Genomic DNA, 14,474 nt, shown 5'->3' on the forward strand with positions numbered 1-14,474 from the left:
TCCATCCACCTCATTGAGCTGGTGGCACGTGCTCAGTTTAAATCTCCAGCCATAGCTTCTGGCAGTTACAGGGAAAGAGCTGCAGCAGAAAAGACACTCCCCCTGAGAAAGGAGGCGCCCCTGAGCTGCCAGCTTGAAATAAATTGTGGCAATAATTGGGGAGATCTCTGGATCCATGTGAGTTACAGGGCTGGTTCTAGGTTTGTTAGAAATAGATTGCTGCGCTACATGATGGGTGATTTTCATTTTTTTTTACATCAACTATGGTATAACCCTTTTATGTTGTTGAACTTTTTTTTTTTTTGCACCCCAGCCAGCTGTTCTTTTGGAAAAAAACATAATTACCTTCTCCCTGATGCTCTGCTCCAGCTCCCTGGCTCTTTTCACTCGTCTTCCAGTCCCCATTAGTCCACATGCAGCCAATAACTGGCCACAGTGGTGGATTGTCCCCAAGGCTGGGACATATGCCACTTGGGGATATATCATCACTGAGGCTACGCATGGGCTACAGCTACGCATGAGATTCTGTCCATGTGGAAGTTGAAAAATAGGGAGCGAAAAAAGTATGAAGGCTGCTCGGCTTTACACAAGAGCACTGCACTCCCAGGGCCCAAACGGCTCCCCCTCTGTGGTGGTTCAGGGTGCCATTAGGTTGCTATGGCAGCTTCAGGCCCTTTGAAGGAGCCGAAGCCTGCAACAGCTATGTTCCATAGGAACACAATTAAACTTCTGTAGGTTGCACTAGTAATTCACTGCAGTCTATGGGAGAAACGATCAGACAATCAAATGTTAAACTCCACTAGCGGGACCTTAAAAAATGAAAAAAGTTTAATTTTTAGAAAAAAAATATACAAAATATCAAAAAATTCTAATCACATAAAAAAGGTATTGCCGCGTTCCAAAATGCCTGAAATATTAATTGCATTTATTCTGTATGGTGAAGGTGTATTTATTCTGTACTCTTAAATATTTATTCCGTAACAGCACAATAGAAAAAAAAATCTGCTGTTCTGACGTCACTTCATCTCCCCAAAAAAATGTATAAGAAGTAATCGAAAAGTCATACACACTCCAAAATGGTATCAATAAAAACTATATCGTCCTGCAAAAAAAAATTTGCCTCCACACAACTCTGTAGACATAAAAGAAAATAAATTTCTAAAGTTTTTATAAGCATTAAAACACAAGAAAAACTATATAAATAAATGAAGTTTTACCACATACAGAGGAGGATTGGCCATACATAGACCCTACATAGACATTTCCTGGTGGGCCAATGCCCAGGGGGCAGTGCAGTTTCTAGGTAAAATTTCTCTCAGGGCGAGTGTCAAAAAAACTCCCCCCCCCCCCCCTCAAAACTGCTCGATGAAATAAGTGTCTCCCCATTGTAAAAAATGTGGAACCACATTGCACGGCGAGGATTTTTGCCGCCCTAGGCAAGATAAAAATTGCCGCCCCCCCCCCCCCTTATCAGACATCACATATGTTCCACCCCTTTCTCATCTTTTAAATTAAAAGAACTGCTATGCTTCCTTTACTGTTATTCCAGCTTCTTCTAGCTGTCTCTTTTTGCAGAATGGAATTGCGGACTCATACATTTCTATGGGGCCGCAATTCCGATCCTGAAAAAAATAGAACATGTCCTATTCTTGTCCACAATAGCTGACAAGAATAGGCATATTCTCTTAGTGCCGGCAATGTGCGGTCCGCAAAATGCGGAACGCACATTGCCGGTGTCCGTGTTTTGTGGATCCGCAAAACACATACGGACGTGTGAATGGGTCCTAAATGTGAGGTAAATTAGTTTCCAATGTAGCATTAATTACTAAACAATTACATAATAAACATATTGCATTGTCTACTTACCACCAGGACAATAAGATGATCTGGTCTCTGGCTGCAGTCTGGCTCTTGGTCTGGCTCTGGGGACTCTCTTGTCACTCTCTTCTCCCCCCCCCTCCCTTGTCACTCCCATTCCCCCCCCCCCTTGTCACTCTCATTTCCATTCCCCCCCTTGTCACTCATTTCCATCCCCCCCTTGTCACTCATTTCCATCCCCCCCCTTGTCACTCATTTCCATCCCCCCCCTTGTCACTCATTTCCATCCCCCCCTTGTCACTCATTTCCATCCCCCCCTTGTCACTCATTTCCATTCCCCCCCTTGTCACTCATTTCCATCCCCCCCCTTGTCACTCATTTCCATCCCCCCCCCTTGTCACTCATTTCCATTCCCCCCCCTTGTCACTCATTTTCATTCCCCCCCCCTTGTCACTCATTTCCATTCCCCCCCCTTGTCACTCATTTCCATTCCCCCCCCCTTGTCACTCATTTCCATCCCCCCCCCCCCTTGTCATTCATTTCCATTCCCCCCCCCCTTGTCACTCATTTCCATTCTATTGTCAGTTTGTCACCTCTAATGTAGCGTGGCCGAGCTCTGTTCGGTCCGCGGTACAGGAGCATTTGTTTCCTGTACCCGGCCGGACTGAAAGGAAGTGCACACTAAGTGAGCACTTCCTGTCAGTCCGGCCGGGTACAGGAAACAAATGCTCCTGTACCGCGGACCGAACAGAGCTCGGCCACGCTACATTAACATGAGCAGAGACGGCAGGCGCAGGCAGGAGATTCTTTAGAGGAGCGGCAAGCGCTCAGCCGCTCAGGAGGCGCAGCATGAGGGGCGCCGCCGGCCGGCAATTATATATAACCACGGCACAGAAACGACAAGAGGGTGCCCCCCTTCTGACAGCGCCCCGGGCGGCCGCCCGTTCCGCCCGCCCCTAGAAACGGCCCTGCCAGGGGGCCATCTGAGCCCTCCTCATGGCCACCAGCCAGGTAAGTAATGTTCTGACTCTCCCCTCCTTGGGATGGCAATTCAACTGTATTGCCATCCCAAGGCAACTGCAGTAGGAGAATAGAACATGGCAGCTGGTGCTGGCCACCACAGAGTGGCAGTTTTTGCTTAGGTATTTTGTGCTGCACTATGGTATTTGGCTCTGCTGTAGTATAATGTATAACAATATGGTAATGCTGCCCCCCCCTTCATTTGTGTTGGCCATGTCTTCTGCCAAATTAACCCCAACAACAAAATGGGGCAATTTAGTTTTTTCCAGGGCCACTTTAAGTTCCCAGTCCACCTCTGACTGCATCGGGAATGCCATAAAAAAATGAAAAACATAAAAACGTTGCGGAATTGCGTGTTTTTTTTTCAATTCCACCAAATTTGGAATTTTTTTCCAGCTTCCGACTACATTGAATTCAATACAGATTAGTGCTATTAGAACGTACAACTTGTCCTGCAAAAAACAAGTCCTCAAAGGGCTACAGTATGTGAACAGAAAAATAAAAAAGTTATGGTTCCTGGAAGGTCAGGAGTAAAAAAAAAGAAAACGCAAGAATGGGAATTCGCTTGGTCCCGAAGGAGTTAAAGCCTGTAAGGTTCGTTCCACATCACATTATGTGAACATGTCCGGTGTATGCACCAGTAAAGCTCTTGGTTCGTACAGCACATATCCATAGGCTCCTATTCAACCGATAAAGGACAAAAGAGCATCCTTTTGACCTCTGCAGGGATGGTATGAGTCAGCAGGATTTTTTACTATACAGAAAAGAATGTTTTTTTATTAACTGAATATTTCTGTTAAAAATGTACCACGTTTCAAGATTATTTCATATAGGTTCATGCCTCCTGCACACAGTAAGGTCTGAGTATGTATCCTACTCTTGGTTTGCTTGTTTACTGCCTTGCTGCCACCTATTGGCGGTTCTCCTTCTAGCAGACTTATTTTGGCTTTTTTTACAAACGTGTCCCATTGATCTGGCCAACTGTGAGCACATTTTTTCCGTGAGCTGCGCCAGCCAATCAGGTCCCGTTACACTTCCAGGTCAGATATTTCGAACAGCTACACACTGTATCCAGAGGTTAACTGGACTTTGTTTTTGGCTCTGAAAAGCTTTCCTACTCTACTGTACAGAGGAACATGGGCCAAGCCCAGCTCCTGTTCCAGCCTCACAAAACTATGTAAAAAGGGAGGAATATCTTTTGCAACAAGTGAAGGGGAAAATAGACGCTATAGGGTGTGTCGGCTGGAAACTCATTTGCATTTTAATGAGCAAAGCGCATGGCAATAAAGCTGTCAAAATTCACAATAAGTACAGGCTTTAACAAATGAACTGCAAAAGACACTTTTTCTGTATGTCAAAAAATAAAAGCAAAAGGTAGTACAGAGTGCAGGGATTGCAGAGATGGCAGCCGTAATTTGGGCACATTTTCGCGTGGTGCAATGCGTGGTGTGAACGCATAACACCCGCACTGAATCCTGACCCATTCATTTCATTGGGTCTATGTATGCAGCGGCTGGGTCCACAGGGGCAACACGTGCGGTACGGTGGGCCGATGGGGGTAGTAGTAGTATTTACTCACCGTTAGCAGAGTGTGCAGTGTTGGGGAAGACAGCACTAAATCCACCGAGGCACTCTTTAGTACAGGGATCACCAGCCAGATGGTAGTTGAGGTGCCCTTGATGGTGTAGATGCTTTGAGTGCTTTGGGGGCAGGGTCCCTGGTGTTCTTGACGCCAGCACCACTGGTGGAGGAAAAGATGAGGAGTCGGTTGTAGTAAAACAGTTGAACTTTTACTTAAAATCACTTGTCTTCAGGTAGTCAGTACAGTTCATTTATATGGCATATATAACAGGCCGGGCAATTGTAACTTGAGGAGTTTTCCTTCTTTCTATATCGGTCTATACTTTGTCCACACTAGCACTCATGTACTGAATATAATAACTCTTACTGGTAAGTAGCAATCCACAGGGCGGCTCCCTAATGGCAGGCATCAGTCTTCTGCTCCATTCTTTGGAAAGGATGCTCACTGAGGAATTACGGTCCACTATGTCCATAGAGGCATGTGGTAAAGGATAATTTTGTGCATTAATCATCTGGCTGTGTCCAGGTACTTTTAGGTTCCTCCTGGTCACTGGTGCTTGTGAAGTCCATTGGCTAATTTAGCTCTAACCTCCACTACACTTTCTTTATATCAGACGTAGACTCACTGGTCTGTGCTGTTCTGCTGTAATACTGTTCTCTATGCTCCCTTAGCCTGGCCAGAGCCAAGGGGCTAAAATAGCAGCTACATGGTGGACTAGGCCTGTTCTGCTTCTCTCAACAACCAACTAACACTGATCTTCTCAACACTCAACTCAACTATCCTTTCCTTTCTTAGCAAACCCCAGACTGTATATACAAGTGGTGCCAGCACCACCTAGGAGCGAATAGATGTAATGACATTAACAGCCTGTTAATAGGGATTACAGGTATATACAGAAATACATTTGATAAGCATATACAAAAGTTTGAAGTGCCCACGATCATCACTGAGTGGGACACTGCATTCCCCACTGCTTTAAGACAAGCTGCCCTCAGCGTTTGTCTTGAGGGATGCTGTGGATCTCTACGCCGTCACTTGAAAGATATAAAATACACATCGCTAACACAAATATACAAATTTTCACTGCTGCAAGGTATTATTATGGCACTTCGATAACCTCATGTGAGTAAAGGGTTATGCATAACAATACACATTATTATATATATTTCTCTTGTCTTTTCTCTTCTCATGACGCAAGGGTGACATTGGGCGTTGTAACTTCGGTGCTTGACGGTGACAAAAAAGGGCCTTAATCTCATTTTGGGGCAATATAGTCCACGACAAAAGTCCTGAGACAAAGTCCATCCCAGATTTGGGGTATAAATATTTGTAATCCAATGGGTTAAAGTGCAAAGTCTTAGTTTGGAAAAAGGATGTGCGTTGCATAAGATAAGAAGCAGAAGAATGTCCTTCTGGGCATGGGACTTGAAAAGTTGCTGTTAACCTGAGTTAAAGTCCCAGGCAACCTGAGAAGGGGGTAAATAGGGAATGAAAATGGCGCAAATAAGGCGCAACTTGGATATCAAAGAAATATTGGAGTCCAGCAGAATGTCCTGTATTGTTGGAGAAGGTAAAGGACTCTAACGTGGTCTGGGGAGCTGCCACTTAAACAAAAAACTACTGTACATGAGAGTTGCAAAGTGCAACTTTGGGTTCAGCAAGAAGGGAGATCTTTTTCTCAGCTGCTGCCGTCATGATTATAGCGGTAGGCTTTGGCACACCGGGGAGAGAACTTTCTATAGGTATTGCTCCCGTTGGTGCTGATGCAGAAGGATCTGCAAGGGTCTCCTGGCAGCGCTGAATAGTCAATTGTAGTAGGCGCCACAAACATTCCTGACTCGCCACATTAGTGAAAACAGGTTCGGCCTGTTCCTGAGGACATTTTGGCTTACACCTGGGTTTAGGATGGTCTTCAGGGGCCCTAGTGGTGATGGCTGGTTGCCACAAAATATTAGTGCCTGTGATCCCAGTAGCATACTGGCACTGACTTGGGACGGAGGGTGGAACATATTTTACGGTTGGCCTCAAAGGGGTACATGGCGTCTCTGACTCTTCCTCATCTTCAGTCTCTGGGTCCTCTGCGGGCTCCCAGGACGCTGATTTTGGCATTAGCCGTATGATTCCCGTGGCATAGGGGACACGAGTGCCCTCTGCAGGGGTGAACTATTTCATTCCCATAAAGTCTGTGGAGGTAACTGGGTAGTTCTTTTCTTTTCACAGACCTGTGGTTGACGTAGTAATCCCAGCCTGTTTCCAAGTCTCAAATAAAACCGAATCCTCTTTGCTTACAAAAGGAGAGGACCCGGCCTAGCCTGTGTACTGGGACTGGGAGAGGAGTTCCTCCATTAATTTGCGGGTAAGAACCTCATTATATTTTTTACAGGCATGGGCCCACGTGAGTCGGGCCGTCTTAATTTCAACCAATAGCTTGTCCCACAATTCGGCCTGAGAAGCTTCTGGCAGTGGTTCTCTACAGGCAGCAACGGTCTGTACCGGCACTCCTGGGGCCTGATACTAACCGGACCTTGCGGCTATATTGGGTAATGTGCACTGTCCAGGGGGGTTCTGACCTGCGGTGATGGGTGGTAGATCCACGCCACACTCCCTCCAGTGACGATCCCAGAGCTCTCTTATGTGGGCCTGCAGCACTGCTTCCTCTTCAATCACTGCTGAAGCGGGCTGACTCTCTATCACAGGCGCGGTAGGGCGAATCTCCTCCGCTCTGTCAGGCGCGGCCTCATGCTCAGGATCAGTGCGGTCCTCCAATCATATATATATATAGTTTTACGCACAGGTGCAATGCGTGACATGAACGCATAGCACCCGCACTAAAACCTGACCCATTCATTTCAATGGGTACATGAGCATTTTTTTTCACGTATCAGTTCTGCGTTGCGTGAAAAACGCAGCATGTTCTATATTCTGCATTTTTCACGCAGCCCTGGCCCCATAGAAGTGAATGCGGCTTCAGTGAAAAACGCATTGCATCCGGAAGCAGGTGCGGATGCAATGCGTTTTTCACTGATGGTTGCTAGGAGATGTTGTTTGTAAACCTTATCACGCGTGCGAAAAACGCATCAAACTGCATTGCACCCGTGTGGAAAAAAAAGAACAACTGAACGCAATTGCTGACAAAACTGACTGAACTTGCTTGCAAAATGGTGCGAGTTTAACTGAACGCATCCTGAACGCATCCAGACCTAATCCGTCACGCTCGTGTGAAAGAGGCCTTAGAAGTGAATGGGGCTTCAGTGAAAACGCATTGCATCCGGAAGCAAGTCCGGATGCAATGCATTTTTCACTGATGGCTGCCAAGAGATGGTGTTTGTAAACCTTCAGTTTTTTATCACGCGTGTGAAAACGCATCAAAACGCATTGCACCTGCGTGGAAAAAACTGAACAACTGGACGCAATAGCAGATAAAACTGACTGAACTTGCTTGCAAAATGGTGCGAGTTTCCCTGAACGCACCCTGAACGCATTCAGAGCCAATCCGTATAGTTTGTGTGAAAGAGGCCTAATGGAACCTAAAATGTATCTGGACTGTCCCATTCAGTATAAACCCGTAAGGCCCCTTTCACACAGGCGAGTATTCCACGCGGGTGCAATGCGTGAGGTGAATGCATTGCACCCGCACTGAGTCCTGACTCATTCATTTCAATGGGGCTGTGTACATGAGTGATGTTTTTCACGCATCACTTGTGCGTTGCATGAAAATCACAGCATGTTCTATTTTCTATGTTTTCCATGCAACGCAGGCACCATAGAAATGAATGGGGCTGCGTGAAAATCGCATTGCATCCGCAAGCAAGTAGAGATGCGGTGCGATTTTCACGCATGGTTGCTAAGGAGACGAGGGATGTATGACCCGGGTACACATTTACTTTATTATTGTTACGCTGAGCGCTCCGGGTCCCCTGCTGGCCTTGGAGCGCTCACAGCGTATGCCCCCAGGCAGCATTCCAGCGTCTCGGCGTGTGCGTCCTCGCTCTCTAGGGCGCGCGCGCGCCGGGACTCTTAGATTCAAAGGACCAGTGCACCAGTGATTGGCGCCTGGTCCAAAGGGGTTATTAAGGGTTAAGGTTGTGAGAGGCAGTGCTGACTTAATTAGGCTGCACCTGTGCACTGCCCATTTATACCTTCTCCTCCCACAGCCTTCTGCCAGATCTTTGTGCCTTGTGCCTCAGAGAAAGCGTTCCCTACTATGTTAGTTTGCCTTACCTGTTGCCGTACCCGTTGCTACCGTCCACTCGCCTTTGAACCTTTGCCGCCTGCCCTGACCGCTGCTACGTCCGACTACGCTCTTACCTTCTCCCTGTGTACCATGCCTTATCAGCTGCCAGAGAGGTCGAGTTGTTACTAGGGGACACGACCTGGTAGTTACCGCCGCGGCAAATCCATCCCGCCTTGTGGCGGGCTCTGGTGAAGACCAGTAACTGCTTAGAACCGGTCCTCTAGTACAACCCGCGCCATCGCCTCTCTGGTCCAGAGGATTCACTACCTGTCCTGCCGGTTCGTGACAGTAAGATCCGGCCATGAATCCCGCTGATGTTCCCCTGCCAAGCCTGGAGGACCTCACCACCATTGTGGCCCAGCAGGGTCAACAGCTAGCCCAGTTGACCGCTATGTTGCAGCAGTTCCTGCCTTCTCTGCAACAGCCAGCTCCTCCGTCTGCTCCTGCTGCATCACCTCCGCCTGCCGTTACCACCGGTTCCAGAATCCGTTTGTCCTTACCAGACAAATATGACGGAGATCCTAAGCAGTGCCATGGGTTCTTGTCGCAGTGCTCTCTCCACCTCAAGCTTCTGTCCGACCAGTTTCCTTCTGAGCGAGCCAAGGTAGCCTTTATTCTCAGTTTACTGTCCGGGAAGGCCCTGGCCTGGGCTACACCACTATGGGACCGCGCAGATCCTGCCACCGCTTCCGTCCAGAGCTTCTGCCTAGAGTTCCGGAATGTTTTTGAGGAGCCTGCCCGGGTTACCTCCGCAGAGACTGCCTTACTAAATTTGACCCAAGGAGGTTCTTCCGTGGGTGACTATGCCATTCAGTTCCGTACCCTGGCCTCTGAGCTGAACTGGAACAATGAAGCCCTTTGCACCACCTTCAAGAAAGGACTTAACAGTGAAGTAAAGGACGTTCTGGCTGCACGTGAGCTTCCTTCCACTCTTAGTGACCTCATCTTGCTGGCCACTAGGATAGACAAACGTTTCGCCGAAAGACAAGAGGAACTCATCCTTGAAAAGGAAAAAGCTCGTCCTAGACGCTTTCCTCGTCTGGCTCCCGTTTTTCCGCATCCCCCTCAACCCGCTACTGGGTTTTCCGCCGTGGAAGCCATGCAGGTGGATCGGTCACGTTTGACTCCGCAAGAACGAAGCCGCCGCAGAAACGAGAACCTGTGTCTGTACTGTGCCAGTACCGAGCACTTCCTTAGAGATTGTCCTCTCCGTCCACCGCGTTCGGGAATCGCTCACACCTAGTAAGTGTGGGAGAGGCGTTGCTAGGTGTGGATTCTTCCTCTCCACGTCTCATCATACCCGTGCAGTTGATCATCTCTTCCAAGTCCTCTTTCTCCGCAGCCGCCTTCTTGGATTCCGGTTCAGCTGGCAACTTCATTCACGCCTCCTTGGTTGACAAGTACCGTATTCCAGTAATCCATCTACCCAAGCCGTTTTTCATTTCTACTGTTAACGGTGAGAGACTCTCAGCCACCGTGCAGTTCCGTACCCAGCCTCTGCAGATGGACATCGGAATATTTCATACCGAGACTTTAGAATTCTTTGTCCTTCCCTTCTGTTCCTCCAAACTCCTCCTGGGTCTGCCGTGGCTTCAACGTCATAGCCCTTCCTGAGTTGGTCCACCGGTGAGATCCTGCGTTGGGGCTCCTCCTGTTCGGACCGCTGTCTCAAGCCTGCTCTGGTCAAACAGAACCCGCAAGTTTCTCCGCCTTCTGGGCTGCCCAAGCCATACCATTCCTTCACGGATGTCTTCTGCAAGAAACAAGCTGAGGTTCTTCCTCCTCACCGATCCTATGATTGCCCGATCGATCTGATACTCGGTTCTACTCCACCTCGGGGCAGAATTTATCCTCTCTCACCTCCTGAGACTCTTGCCATGTCCGACTATATACGTGAGAACCTACAGAGAGGATTCATAAGAAAATCTTCTTCTCCTGCTGGGGCCGGTTTTTTCTTCGTGACTAAAAAAGACGGCTCCCTCCGCCCCTGCATTGACTAGAGAGGTCTTAATAAAATTACCATCAAGAACCGTTACCCTCTGCCTCTAATCTCTGAGCTATTTGATCGTCTCCGAGGGGCTAAGATCTTCACTAAATTGGACCTTCGAGGGGCCTATAATCTGATCCGTATCCGTGAGGGAGACGAATGGAAGACCGCCTTTAACACAAGGGACGGCCATTTCGAGTATTTGGTGATGCCCTTCGGCCTCTGCAACGCACCTGCTGTCTTCCAGGAATTCGTCAATGATATTTTCAGGGACTTACTTTACACCTGCGTGGTCGTATACCTGGATGATATCCTCATCTTTTCCTCCAATTTGGATCTACACCGGGTCCATGTGCAACAAGTTCTTACTCGTCTTAGGAGAAATCGCCTGTACGCTAAACTTGAAAAATTTATTTTTGAACGGACCTCCCTGCCTTTCCTGGGTTACATTATCTCAGCCCAAGGACTTCAAATGGACCCAGCCAAACTCTCGGTGGTTCTGGATTGGCCACGTCCCTCTGGTCTCCGAGCCATACAAAGATTTCTGGGCTTTGCGAATTACTACAGGCAATTCATCCCTCACTATTCCACTCTGGTAGCTCCTATCGTGGCCCTCACTAGAAAAGGAGCTAACCCCAAATCCTGGCCTTCCCAAGCCGAGGAAGCCTTCCAGTCCCTGAAATCCGCCTTTGCCTCTGCACCCGTTCTCTCTAGACCAGATTCCACCAAGCCCTTCTCTCTTGAAGTGGATGCCTCCTCGGTGGGAGCCGGAGCTGTCCTCACCCAGAAGTCTTCCCGGGGCAAGACTTCAACTTGTGGCTTCTTTTCTAAAACATTCTCTTCCGCAGAGAGAAATTACTCCATTGGGGACAGGGAACTGCTGGCTATTAAATTGGCACTGGAGGAATGGAGACATTTACTCGAGGGCACCACACATCCTGTGTACATCTTCACGGACCACAAGAACCTGGCTTATCTCCAGTCTGCTCAGAGATTAAATCCCCGTCAGGCTCGTTGGTCTCTGTTCTTCGCCTGCTTTAACTTTGAGATCCATTTCCGTCCGGCTTGTAAGAACATTAGGGCAGATGCTCTGTCTCGCTCCTCTGATGTGGTGGGCGACGAGTCACACCTCGATATATTATCCCTCCAGAACGACTTATTACAGTCGCTCCCGTGAACCTGCGCCTTCTTCCTCCTGGCAAATCCTACGTACCTCCACGTCAGCGGCTGCGAATTCTCAAGTGGGGCCACGCCTCCCCTTTTGCCGGTCATCCAGGGGTGCTAAAGTCTCTCCAACTAATCTCCCAAAGGTACTGGTGGTCTTCTCTGGAGAAAGATGTCTCGGACTTCGTCCAGGCCTGTACGATTTGCGCCCGGGATAAATCGCCTCGCCAGAAACCAGCGGGTCTTCTCTTGCCTCTACCTGTTCCTGAAGTTCCCTGGTCTCACATCGCCATGGACTTTATTACAGATCTTCCCTCCTCCCATGGCAAGTCCGTTATTTGGGTCGTGGTGGATCGCTTCTCCAAGATGGCTCACTTAGTACCCCTGCCTGATCTACCCTCTGCACCCATGTTGGCCAAACAATTTTTCCAACACATCTTCCGTCTCCATGGCTTTCCCAAACATATTGTCTCGGATCGTGGGGTACAATTCGTCTCCAAATTCTGGAGGGCTCTATGTGCTCTGCTCGGGATCAAATTGGACTTTTCTTCTTCGTACCATCCTCAGTCTAACGGCCAAGTAGAACGGGTTAACCAGATTTTGGGTGACTATCTGCGTCACTTTGTATCCTCACGCCATGACGACTGGGCTGATCTACTTCCCTGGGCGGAGTTCTCCTACAACTACAAACAATCCTCTGCCTCTAACAAGTCTCCTTTCCTTGTAGTTTTTGGCTGTCATCCTCTTCCACCTCTTCCGCAGTCTCCCACTCCTTCTTCTGTACCTGCCGTTGACAGTCTTGTACAGGATTTTTCCTCCATCTGGCGAGAAACCCACGCTGCTCTCCTCAGGGCTTCTGCCCGTATGTAGGTTCAAGCTGACAAGAAACGCAGATCTCCACCGGAATTTCGTCCGGGTGACAAGGTGTGGCTCTCCTCTAGGTACATCCGATTTAGGGTCCCAAGTTACAAGTTGGGCCCTCGTTTCTTGGGACCCTATAAAATCAAGAGTCGTATCAATCAAGTTTCTTATCAGCTCCATCTTCCTCCCTCCCTCCGAATCCATAACTCCTTCCATGTCTTCCTTCTTAAACCTGCTGTCTTTAACCGTTTTTATCCCAAGCTTGTTTCTCCCACCCCTGTCGCCGGTACCTCCGATATATTCTCTGTCAAGGAGATCTTGGCGACCAAGATCTCCCGGGGGAAAAGATTTTTTTTGGTCGACTGGGAGGCCTGCGGTCCTGAGGAGAGGTCATGGGAGCCGGAGGAGAACATCCTGGACCGCAGTCTCATCCGCAAGTTCTTCGGTACCAAAAAGGGAGGGAGACCAAAGGGGGGGGGTATTGTTACGCTGAGCGCTCCGGGTCCCCTGCTGGCCTCGGAGCGCTCACAGCGTATGCCCCCAGGCAGCACTCCAGCGTCTCGGCGTGTGCGTCCTCGCTCTCTAGGGCACGCGCGCGCCGGGACTCTTAGATTCAAAGGACCAGTGCACCAGTGATTGGCGCCTGGTCCAAAGGGGTTATTAAGGGTTAAGGTTGTGAGAGGCAGTGCTGACTTAATTAGGCTGCACCTGTGCACTGCTTATTTATACCTTCTCCTCCCACAGCCTTCTGCCGGATGTTTGTGCCTTGTGCCTCAGAGAAAGCGTTCCCTACGATGTTAGTTTGCCTTACCTGTTGCCGTACCCGTTGACCGCTGCTACGTCCGACTACGCTCTTACCTTCTCCCTGTGTACCACGCCTTATCAGCTGCCAGAGAGGTTGAGTTGTTACTAGGGGACACGACCTGGTAGTTACCGCCGCGGCAAATCCATCCCGCCTTGCGGCGGGCTCTGGTGAAGACCAGTAACTGCTTAGAACCGGTCCTCTAGTACAACCCGCGCCATCGCCTCTCTGGTCCAGAGGATTCACTACCTGTCCTGCCGGTTCGTGACAATTATTTTCCATTATAACATGGTTATAATGGAAAATAATAGCATTCTTTAATACAGAATGCTAAGTATAATGTCAATTAAGGGTTAAAAAATAATAAAAACATAACTCACCTCATTCACTTGATCGTGAAGCCGGGATCCTCTTCTTTGTTCTTCTTGAAGGACCTGCAAAGGACCTTCGCTGACGTCATTGCCCTCACCACGAAGGTCCTTCTATCTTCATTCAGCAGGACCTGCACTGACGTCACCGCTCTCACCACATGGTGAGCGCGATGACATCAGCGAAAGTCCTTTCGCAGGTCCTTCAAGAAGAACAATGAAGAGGATTCCGGCTGCATGATCAAGTGGATGAGGTGAGTTATGTTTTTATTATTTTTTAACCCTCAATTGACATTATACTTAGCATTCTGTATTAAAGAATGCTATTATTCTCCATTATAACCATGTTATAATGGAAAATAATAAAATCTACAGAACACCAAACACAAACCCGAACTTCAGTGAAGAAGTCTGGGTTTGGGTTTGGGTACCACATTCAGTTTTTACTCACGCGCGTGCAAAACGCATTACAATCGAGTGGAAAAAACTGAACAACGGAACGCAATCGCAGTCAAAACTGACTGAAATTGCGTACCTACTCGCACGATTTTCCCTGAGCGCACCTGCATCGCATCCAGCCCTCACCCACTATGCCAGTGTGACGGGAGCCTAACAATCTATGAGCTGCATACTATGGA

This window comes from Bufo bufo, chromosome 1, assembly GCF_905171765.1.
Source record: "Bufo bufo chromosome 1, aBufBuf1.1, whole genome shotgun sequence".
NCBI lineage: Eukaryota > Metazoa > Chordata > Amphibia > Anura > Bufonidae > Bufo > Bufo bufo.